Source organism: Gavialis gangeticus, unplaced genomic scaffold (genome assembly GCF_001723915.1).
Source record: "Gavialis gangeticus isolate Ggan-Ray unplaced genomic scaffold, GavGan_comp1, whole genome shotgun sequence".
Lineage (NCBI taxonomy): Eukaryota > Metazoa > Chordata > Crocodylia > Gavialidae > Gavialis > Gavialis gangeticus.
The window spans coordinates 43,003,592-43,012,288 of NW_017729032.1; the positions used below are offsets into that span (position 1 = coordinate 43,003,592).

Sequence of the window (8,697 nt, forward strand, 5' to 3'; positions counted from 1 at the left end):
ACTTGAAATCCGCTTAGCGGATAGCCAGGCTAAGGGGGTACAGCTAAACAGGGGAAAGGAACAATTACAAACGGAGGTGCAGGATAGCCGAAGGGAGATCCAGAGGCTGGAGACTGAAATTGAGACACTGCGGGAGGCAATTGACTGGATGGCTGCGGAGACACAAGACCTGGGGGAAGTAATCCCGGAGTCCCCAAAGCAGGCAGGGCATGACTAGAGGACCAGAGACAGGGGAATTCACTTGCAGAAAAGGGGATAGATTTTGGGCTAGAGCAAGTCCCCAGCGACCTTGGCCCAGAGGAATCCAGGGAGGAGTTGAGGTCAGGGCCGCAAGAGAGCAAGACAGGGGAAAAGAGACCTGTGGAGAAGGAACCAGGGACCCTACATAAGGAGGCTCTGTTAACATTCCTAAAGGAATGGGGCCAGAGATGGGAACAGTGGCAGAGGCAGAGTGTTACGGAAAGGAAACAGCTGAGAAATCAGCTGAGGGAACTACTCCGGCCTCAAGAAAAGGGGGAGAATGCACAAGTTCCCACAGGGGGTGAAACATCTCGCGTACCTAGCCGAGAGACGATGCAAATGGCCAGGGACCCAACACAGCAAAGGCCTAAGAGATTCCGGATGAGAAGGGAATGGGCGGAGTCCAACAAAAGAAAGGGTACCAAGGGGCTGGAGACAAGGGATAAAAAGCCAATACCAAGAGGGGAGTCAAAACAGGAGAAAAGACCTGAGACTTATGTGAACAACATCCCCAGGCTGGTCAGATGGCGGTTGTTGAGGGATATCCTCGAAGAGAAGGTCGGAGGGGTAGCCTACGTAAAAATCTATAAGGGACCCTGAGGAGAATCTACGGGGAAGGGGAAAGTAAAATTCTTGAGGAAAGAGTATGCCCAGAAAGCACTAGACCGGCAGTGGGAGATCTGGGGAAAAATCCAGGATCTCCAAGGGTCTATAGAGAGGCAGCAGCCCCCTCAACGACTTCAGAAGGGAAGACCAGGAGACGTGGGGACGGAACAAGGACCAGCAAGAAGAGGAAGAAACCCCCAGGGGGTAGGCCGGGTCTTGACAATCAGAGAAGGCGATTTACCAAGGTTTGCTAATGTGGGGGGACTGCCTGCAGCAGGGCAAATCCCAAGAAATCCCACATGTTGCACCTTGGGGAAAAAGGCGAGCAGGAGGCGCCTCAAAACCTCCTCCAATGTGAGTGGAGAAGACCAGAGACAAGGGCCCGGGCCTGAGAGATTGGTGACATGGATAAAAACAGAAGACTCGGCTTGGTGAGTCCTGAATTAAAGGGGAGGAGGTGTGTAGCAGGGCACTAAGGTGCCTGCTACTAGTAGACAGTAAAATGGGCTCAGCTGCCAGTCACCAGGGCAGCACAGGTGTGGGTTGCCGGGGCAACCAGTCTGGTCATCCGACCAGAAGGGGGCAGGGCCTGGCCTATTTAAACAGCGAGGCTGAGGCCACAGTCAGTTCCCCTCTGGCAGCTAAGGAGGGTGGAGCTTGGCTGGAGCAAGCCGGGCAGGCCTAGCGGAGAAGCCTGATGGCCTGAGTGCAGTAGGAGGATACTGGGTGGAGAAAACCCTGATGGGGATATACATGGAGGACAGCCAGGTGGCTGGGAATTTATGTTATAGCCAGGGGCTTTGTATTTTCTGTTTGTTGTTGCGTAACACCGGAGGACCGGGTGAGGCTGTAGGGGTTGGAGGAGGCCTCATAGGAACCCCACGATAGCATGGGGTCTCCTGGCGCTGGAGAGGGCGCTGCGTTGTGGGGTGTCCTGACCCCGGCCCCAGTGTGGGCAGCGTCGGAAGGAGCCCAGCGTGGGCATAGGCACAAAGCCCCAGTGGGGTGTAGGACCCAGAAAGGGGGTCTGGGGGCCAGGTAAGGCTGAGGCTGCCTGAGCCCCAATTGTGGGAAAGCCCCAGTGGGGCGTAAGACCTTGAAAAGGAGTCCTGAGGGCCAGGTAAGGCCGAGGCTGCCTGAGCCCTATTGAGCAAGGCCCCAGTGTGGATGACGCGAGGGCTCGGAGCAAGGCCCCAGTGGGGGCAACAGTAGGACTTATGGGTAGCCCCTAACGCTAGAGTGCACCGGGGCAACTGGCCATCAAGGCACCGTGTCAAAGCAAATAGAAAAGGCAGCCTCCCCTAAACATTTAAACCATCAAAGATGCAGCGGGCGAGATTGGTGAGGGTGCATTGACACCGGCTTGACACAGTAGCCAGGGGGTGCTAGGGGAGGTCACAGCACCCCTAGGTCGCGTTCCTGCCACAATCAGTCTTTCCTCTCTTTACGGTCAATGCACTAGGAAGCATTATGTTGTATTTGAACCTTTTTCTCAGTTTTGTGTGACAAGTTGCAACTGAGGCATGTAACGGGCAGATGTTTTATTCCTGGACCTACAGGGTAAAACTTTTCCATCAGCAACTAGTGTTGTTGCAACAAACAGTAACAACATCATGTGTGCCATTAAGGGACCAGGAAGCCATAAGGCCAAAAACTTAATGGTGATGTCATTAATGGCTGATGAAGTGCTAGTTTCATCAGAGTCTACTTCTATTTACTAGTGCCTGATTAACAAGGTGGAACAATGCAATAACCTCCTCAAACAGATTGGACCGGTTAAACATGTTCAAACCTTATAGTCAAGGAGACTAGTGACAAAGAAGATGTGCTTCAGTTCTAACTAAATCTAAAGTCTTATTTGGGGTTTGTTTGTTTTTTTACAAATAAGTCAGCTCCCTTAAAACATTGTAATCCTGTCATCAGTCCTTTCTGGGATTCCAAAGTGTTAGTATCAGGCAGGAACTTCATTTTTTAACTCAGTTTTGTCCAAGATTTTTACTTGCCTTTCTACATTAATTGAGACAGGTAAACTACTGCATTATTCTTTCAACAATAATCAGTACTATCATTTTGGTTTTGGTACATTTGATCAAGTAATGGGTTGATATTAAGATTGAATTATTTTAATCCTTCAAGATCCTAAGAGATACTAGTATCTTGCAGTTAGAACAGGAAGTTTGGGTTGTATTCTTGAATTATATCCCTGTGTGATCTTGAACAAGTAATTTGATCTCTTGATTTGAGTTTGCCTGTGCATAAATGAAAAATGAAATTGGGTGATAAAGTACTAAGAGACATTTTTTTTTTTTTTTTTAAATATTCACAGAGAAGGACCTTTGGGGTAATGGGCACATGTAATGATAAGGCATACTCCTTACCAAAGAAAGCTGTGAGCATGGTAGGGAAATATGTAAAAGTCTTGGGAATCTTATGGAAAAAGTGATATGACCCCATGTGGTAACAAAAGCTGGGGGGAGGACACAAAATTAAATCTGATCATTAAGTTTAGAAATCATTTGGATGTACCCTACCCTTCCTGAAGTGCTTAGTAGCATAATCTGTTAAGTGCCTAAACTTCTGTGAACGTATTCAGCCAACCTCTAGTTGCTACTGGTACACATTTTGGATGACTGAGGATCTAGGCTTTTTTTATGTTCTCATTACAGGAAGTGTAGGATTTCAACTATGGATATAGATGAAAGAGACTTTAGAAGATACGGTGAAGTTTTGCCCAAATACATTAGTGATGCATTAACATCGTTGTTGGAATGACTGAATTATAGAAGCTTTTACTCCACAATTTCCCCAGCAAAAAAACAATTAAGAAACAGTGTAAGATAAAAAATGAGCTTGCCATGTATAACAACATGCATCTGTTGTAAAGAGCCAAGCTTATTTGATGAGAGCACTGTAATTTAACTAAATTTGACATGACTTGCCCAATTAAAGGAATCAAGACTTGGCTTTATGTGGCACCTTGTTTTTGCATGCACTATGATTTTAACTCGGGTATTGTGCATGAAAAAATAGAGAGAAGACTTGCAAGAAAATATTTCTTGTTAGGAGCATGAGGTATACAAACACTGATTTGGGAGCTAAGCCAGGTTCTGGTGTATTTAAACTGTCCTTGGACTTGTTTACTGTAATTAAGCAAATGAAATGTGTTCTCTGGGAACATAAAACATTTGTATAGCACAGAGAAATATGTCAGCATACAGAAAAGCAAAGGCAAAAGCCTAGTGTTTCTGATCTCATGTGTAAACCACGTGGATCGGAGTCCTGGTCCCAAAGAACTCGGTGGCAAAACTCCAATGGAACTTCAGCAATGCAGGGAAGAACCAATGGGATTAACCTTCTAAGGCGTGGCACTGTCCAACTGTTCGGCTCAAGCATTTGGGCCTCAGCAAATGAGTGACATCAGAGCACTTGAGAGCTCCAGCTATTCTCACTATCAGAGCCATAGGCAGCAAGGCACAGTTTAGACCTGCTTGAAGGGAGCTCTAAACTGCAATGGGCTGAGGGGGATGGGGCTTGCAATGCTCCCAGTCAGGCCCAGCACTGAAGAGCTGCAAAGGCCACATAACAGCATCTTTCCTCACCTTTTATTCCCTGTGCTAACTCAGGGTCTAAGAATTCATTATTTTCACAACACATCCTACAGTACATTTGGGAGATTATTACAGAAGGCCAATGTAAGCAGGGAAAACTAAATTACCTTTGTCAAAAACATTAACAAAGTGCTTTTTATGATGCACCTTCTGGGTTTAACAGACATTTTGGCTCTATTAGTCTGGTCCTGAAATTATTAGGCACATCTTACAAAGGGATGTACACAAAGGCACCCCCCCCAAGATTCTTGCAGGATCAAGATCTTATTCTGAAAGGGATCTGGCAGTCACTAGAGTGATCTAGTTTATTTTCACTATACCACTTCCAAATTAAACATGTGAATGTACTTATGGGACTGACATAGTCTCAAAACCCTCTAGTGTTCCCCTTCCAACAGAAGGAAAATTGTTCTCTGCTTAATTAATTCCTCACACTTTAAAGTTAGTGCATCTCTAATGGAAGGGACACATACTTCATAAAATTTGGCTTCTCATCAGTAATCCTCCAGGTCTATTTTAACTAATGACATAATGATTATTTACTCAATAAATCCCAGGAAGCTTTAAATATGCTACCTCACAGTATTTCTAAAAAAGCAATGTACAGAACATGAAACCAGTCTTTACACCACTTTTTTTTCTCCAGCTAGTATAAAAGCTTAGCCACAGTCTACGGCAGTGATTCTCAAAGGGTATGCAAGACCAAAGGATGTGCGCTGTGGAAAATGATCCCTCCCTCCCTTCCTTCCTCTTTTTAGCTGGGGGCACAGTGTGCATGTAGCCTAGGGCACAAAGCAGCCTGCAGCAGAGCACAGCATGACTATGTCCACAGGGTGCAGCAGCAGCAGCATTTTAAAGATGTCTGGTCCTTCTGGGACAGCTCTCCAGCAGCTGGAAGCTGCATGCAGGCCCCAGCCAGGGCAGCAGGCTGGGAGAAGCGGCAGCAGCACTGGGACTGGACATGTGCAAAAGGCTGCTGTCATGCCCTGCCTGCACCCCAAGCTATGGCTGCTCTGGGTACTTGGGTGCTCAGTGCTGTGCTGTACTGTGTGCCCTGCTCTGCACTCATGTCCTGCCCCCTCGCCAGGCAGGCAGGTGTGGGTCCTCCCCTCCCTTCCCAGGTCCAGACAGGCAACATGGAGCCTTCTTGCTCACCCCTACCTTGATTGCAAGGGCTCCCTAGAGCTCAGCAAGTGTCCCTGTGTCTCGCTTCCCGCCCCAACTGTGCCTGCACCCTGGGGCTTCCCAGGGCAGCGTGGCATTTCTTTACAACCCCATCTTGGTTGCAGCATGCCCAGCAGAGAAGCTCCATGTGCCCATCAGAGAGGCTGCTGTCCCTGTTTACCCTGACCCTGCCTCCCCTGAAGAGGGCTTTCCCTACTCCTATGCTACTGACTTTCTCCCAGCCCACTGCTCCCCAGCTACAGTGCAAGTGCAACTTTCAGCCTCTGAGAAGCTGTGCTGGGCCCAGACACATGCAAACTGCGTTCTTGCAGCCACCTCTTTTCCCCACTGCCCTCTTCAGGTGTAAGAGTAAAGCATATTCCAGTTATCCAAAGTCTGAGAAACACTGGTCTATTGGATTAAAAGGCCAAGCTGTAATTTCTATGAAGTTTCTATTTCCACCAAGAAAGGTAAGCCCTTGGTGGAAACCATGCTTACTGTTCCTAATCACCTTTTCCTTCTCCAAGTACTTAGAAATGGATTCCTTGAGGACTTGCTTCATGATTTTTCCAGGGACTGAGGTGAGGCTAACTAGTCTCTAGTTCCCTGGATCCATCTCCTTCCCTTTCTTAAATATGGACTTATTTGCTTATTTCCAATCACCTGGGACCTCTCCTGATCACCATGGCTAAGTACAGACAGTCCAAAAGCTTGAGGCTGAATCGATTTAGTCTTTGTATGTTAGTCTAAGATGTGTAGATTAAACTGATAAGCAAGTAAATGGACATTTACTTTTGATTCTGGAAATGCAGCCACAAGCCTGCAGGGGCCCAGGCCAAAAACCAGATGGTGCTAGAGCATGTCTCCATGCTTGACTGGAACAGACAGCTTCGGCCAAGGCTAGCCTGCCCACTCTCTGGGGTGGGAGGGTTTGTGGGGGGAGGTGCAAAGCATCCTGGGATTCTGGGAGACTGTGAGTTAAACTGAATCTGGAGGGAATCTGGGATAAAAGTTCAATAAACTGACTTAACCTAAACCAGTTAAGTCTAATATTACATCCATCCAGGGCTATCTTAAACTGCTTTTGGCCTTTTTGAAAATGTTTTATGTGCACTGAACTTCTGTTGTGTTACAGATTTGAACCAGTGTCCGATTACTTATACTGGTTTATGTGTAATTTCTGTCCCTAGCCCGTGACTTTTCAGAGATAATGACCAGCTGCTCTTCCAGCAACATCAGCCAACTCCCTCAGCACCCTTGGGTACATGCATTTGACCTCATGGACACATCCAGCTTTTCCAAATACTTCCTAACCTGTTCTTTTGCAACTGTTGGCTGCCTACCTCTTCTGCAAACTGTGCTGCCAGATACAGTAATCTGCAAGCAGACCCTGCCTGTGAAGACTGAGGTAAAAAAGGCATTGAGTACTTCAACCTTTTCCATATCATCTGTCATTAGATTGCTGTACTTGAGGTCAGGCAGGAATTTTACCCCATGATCAGATATGGACAGTGTATGTGGGGGGGACTGGCTTTCTCTGTAGTGGTAAGCATGGCCCTCTATCTGGGATCTTTTGAGTATATATTGACAACCCTTTACACAAGCAAGATATTGGCTGTCATGATTCCCCTGCTTTACTGTGGGTCCTTCGTATTCTACGATGTGAATACAGATAGGGCTCAAAGGCATGATCTTGCTTCTATTTTTTCCATCTTGGACAGGATGTAAAAAATAGTCTTCTGTAGGTAGCTTTCTGCAAGCCCAAGGTAAAGAAATCAAAATTTTTTCATTTTAGTGCTTCTATACAAGATTGATCTGCCTTAGTTCACAACATTCTCATTTTCCTCAGAGTAAAATGTACTTCAAAATGCACTCATTCTCATGATCGAAGGTTCACTACTGAACCTGTCAGTGAATGTGTTAGGGAAGTAGATTAATTTGTGGCTTGAATTTTCATGAGGGAGACATGACTGACATGGCTGAATTCATAGAATCTTATTGTCTTTGGTTAACAAGGTGTGTAAACATTTCCTTCCCCTTTGATTTTCCAGCAGGGGAACATAGAGAGAGGAGAGAGACAGGAATTCGTAGATGGCATAATACCTTTAGCAATCAAGAAATGTAATTCCTCTTAGTGATGCACATTTTTCTTTCTAAACTGCTGCTGCTTACCATTAGGTATATCTTCATGCAGATAAGCGATGCTTTTTGAGCCTGACACACATTACACTTAAGACATGATTAACCAGTTAGTCATGATTTACCATGCACCCCCTGTGGCTGGGAGCTATTAGCTGATGAGGCTCCCAGCCACAGGGTGCTCCTGTGCCTGGGAGCCCTGTCACCTGGTGCTGGCTTTCAGCCACAGGGGCGCACTATACACTCCTTCAGCTGGGAACCTGGATCAGCTGATGGGGCTGCCAGCCGCAGAAGCTTGTTATCCATCAGTGCAGCAAGAGCCCAGGATCGTGATCCTAGGCTCCCCCTGTACCAGCAATAAGGTGTGATGGGATCTGATGCTCAATGTCACAATCATGCCTCTTGCAATGCATGTGTGCATGGCAGGAAGCATGAATGTAGGGACTGCGTATTATATCCTATTGTGCCTTTACTTGCACGTCTGCCAGGGGCTTTGTACTCCACAGGCCATCTGTTCAAATCTGCATCTCATTAGCACCCATGCCCACTTGAAACTGGCATACCATTGTGTAGAGAGACATAGTTAGCTGTATTAGTCTGAAGTCAAGTAGAAGCAAGGAAGATTTGTACCTTGTAGACTAACCAAAGTGCATATATACAGACACTAGATTTTACATGTGTATGTGTATGCATGCTGGACTGCTGCAATCAGCACAGCAGGAACTGGCACTGCCCCCTGTATTGGCACCTGTCACAGGCACAGACCTGCCCAGCTATGCCTCTACAAGAGACAATCCCGGAACTTGATATTTATTTTAGAAGAATGTATATGTATGTGTGTGTGTATATATTGCACACTCGCATACACACATTCTTCTAACATACACACTCTTCTAAAATAAATATCATATATATATATATATATATATATATATATATA

General features: G+C 46.3%; 1 protein-coding gene and 1 long non-coding RNA gene across 2 annotated transcripts in view; one reads left to right on the forward strand and one right to left on the reverse strand.

The window, feature by feature from the left end:
- SPATA13 (spermatogenesis associated 13) overlaps window positions 1–8,697 on the reverse strand; it is a 171,102-nt gene that overhangs the window by 134,012 nt on the left and 28,393 nt on the right. The window lies entirely within an intron of this gene.
- The window catches only part of LOC109302731, a 45,317-nt gene that overhangs the window by 32,527 nt on the left and 4,093 nt on the right, over window positions 1–8,697 (forward strand). The window contains exon 2 of the long non-coding RNA XR_002098908.1: window positions 6,809–7,026. This is a non-coding gene — a long non-coding RNA (uncharacterized LOC109302731). The remainder of the gene's footprint in view (window positions 1–6,808; window positions 7,027–8,697) is intronic.